This window comes from Microtus ochrogaster, chromosome 15 (assembly GCF_000317375.1).
Source record: "Microtus ochrogaster isolate Prairie Vole_2 chromosome 15, MicOch1.0, whole genome shotgun sequence".
In the NCBI taxonomy this organism is placed as follows: Eukaryota; Metazoa; Chordata; class Mammalia; order Rodentia; family Cricetidae; genus Microtus; species Microtus ochrogaster.
Genome location: NC_022017.1, coordinates 4,340,831 through 4,342,343, shown reverse-complemented (window position 1 = coordinate 4,342,343; position 1,513 = coordinate 4,340,831). Strand labels below are relative to the sequence as shown.

Below are 1,513 nucleotides of genomic sequence, written 5' to 3'. Positions count from 1 at the left end.
AAAAAAAAAAAAAAAAGAAAGCTGAAGACAGTCTTATTCCTACCTAACACAAGAGTAAGTTCCATAATCTGCAGGCCGCTGGCTTTTGAGACTTACAGAAGTTGAAGGTGGGGTGTCATGAGGAGGGAAGGATAAGTCATCTACCTCTTTTTTTTCTATTGGTGTTTTGAGACAGGTTTCTCTGTGTAGCCGTTGCTGTCCTGGATCTACCTCTGTAGACCAGGCTGGCCTTGAACTCACAGAGATCCGCCTGCCTATGCCTCCCAAGTGGCAGACAAGTCAACTACATTTTAAGACAAGGTCTCACATAGCTCAGACTAGCCTCAAATTTACTGTATAGTGAAAGGTGGCCTTGAACTCTGATCTTTCTACCTCTGCTTTAGCGGCACTTGCTTGGATTACAGGTGTCTGTTATTCCTAGCTATCAGCTACATTTTAAAGTTATTTATTATCATTTTGAGTGGTGGTATGCACATGCCATGACACATGATTTGGGGTAGATAACATGCATAAACAGAGGGATTGCAGAAGAGGGAATTGGATGTTACATAGGATTACTAGAAATAAAAGTAGCATAAGTTAGTAGGTGGTGTCAGGGTTTATTAGACTCGACACGATTGAAGAGTCAGTGAACTTGAAGATAGACAAGTCGAAATCACCCAGATGGAAAACAGAAAGGAAAGGGGGAAGACCAGAGCATCCAGGAACTACAGGGGAGGTGTCTATTACATAGTCACGCTGCATATGAGATTGCTGAGATGTGAATCTAGTTGGGGAAGACTTCACTGGGTGTGTCTTGGGGTTCCACTGTTCATATGGAAACATTTGGTGCTACTGATAAAAGCTGACCTGTCTTCTAAGTCCAGGAAGGCCGTGGTGTGCCTTATGGAGAATGTAGATGTGTCAGGTACCAGGGTGAAGCAGAATGCTGTTTACTGCCAGTCAATGGTAATAAATTAACTAGATATCAAGTAAGGTATCTTGATACCTGTTGGTTTTTGTTTTTCAAGACAGGGTTTCTGCTGGGCGGTGGTGGCGTGTGCCTTTAATCCCAGCACTTGGGAGACAGAGGCAGGCGGATCTCTGTGAGTTCGAGGCCAGCCTAGTCTAGAAGAGCTAGTTCCAGGACAGGAACCAAAAAAAGCTACGAAGAAACCCTGTCTTGAAAAATCCACAAAAAACAAAAAAAAAACAAAAAGACAGGGTGTCTCTGTGGCTCAGGCTATCCTGGAACTCACTCTGTAGACCAGGCTGGCCTCAAACTCAAAGAGATCCGCCCGTCTCTGCCTTCCAAGTGCTGGGATTAAAGGCGTGTGCCACCACCCATTGGTATCTTAAATCTTAAAACCAAAATGTATATTGATGAGTGGACCATATATTTTCCTAGGACAATGGTTCATGGCGTGTGATAACGTTACAGCACCTGCAGACAAAAACCATCTGTGTTTCTCAGCAGCTTCACAGAAGGCTTTGCCAAGGACTGTTGTTTTTTTTGTTTTTTTTTTTTTTTTTT

General features: G+C 43.2%; 1 protein-coding gene across 2 annotated transcripts in view; it reads left to right on the top strand.

Annotated features, from left to right (window-relative positions):
- Positions 1–1,513, top strand: part of Atf1 (activating transcription factor 1) — a 35,696-nt gene that overhangs the window by 9,210 nt on the left and 24,973 nt on the right. The gene's annotated exons all lie outside the window — the stretch shown is intronic.